Raw genomic sequence first — 381 nt, 5'->3', positions numbered from 1 at the left:
GAGGTTTTTGCCATGGGCATGTACATTTGGCAGTGAGAGACAGTGAGGGAAGTGAGAAATTACCCCATGGGGAGATGGCCACACTGCAATCCCTTCTCCATTACATAGCCAAACATACCCAAAATCTCCTCCTGGGATTTTGGGTAGGTATGCACACGTGCCTAGCATGTTTTAGGCCACCAGGTACAGGACTCAAACTGTGGTCAGCCATGTGACAGTCCAGCACCTTAACCACTATGCCACCTGCTGGCCCTCAAAAAACTATAATTTCTTGGGACCAGCAATTGGCGTAATGGCTATGTCGCTGGACTCCCACGTAGTCGACAGCGGTTCGCGTCCCGGACCCGGTGGCTTAAAACTCATGCCGGGCGTGTGTGCGTG

General features: G+C 52.2%; 1 protein-coding gene across 1 annotated transcript in view; it reads right to left on the bottom strand.

The window, feature by feature from the left end:
* SLC26A8 (solute carrier family 26 member 8) overlaps positions 1 to 381 on the bottom strand; it is a gene marked incomplete at its 3' end in the record, with an annotated part of 96,856 nt that overhangs the window by 40,345 nt on the left and 56,130 nt on the right. The window lies entirely within an intron of this gene.

The sequence above is a fragment of the Tupaia chinensis genome, unplaced genomic scaffold, assembly GCF_000334495.1.
Source record: "Tupaia chinensis unplaced genomic scaffold, TupChi_1.0 Scaffold000238_1, whole genome shotgun sequence".
NCBI classification, from domain to species: Eukaryota; Metazoa; Chordata; class Mammalia; order Scandentia; family Tupaiidae; genus Tupaia; species Tupaia belangeri.
This window is presented reverse-complemented; position numbering and strand designations above follow the sequence as displayed.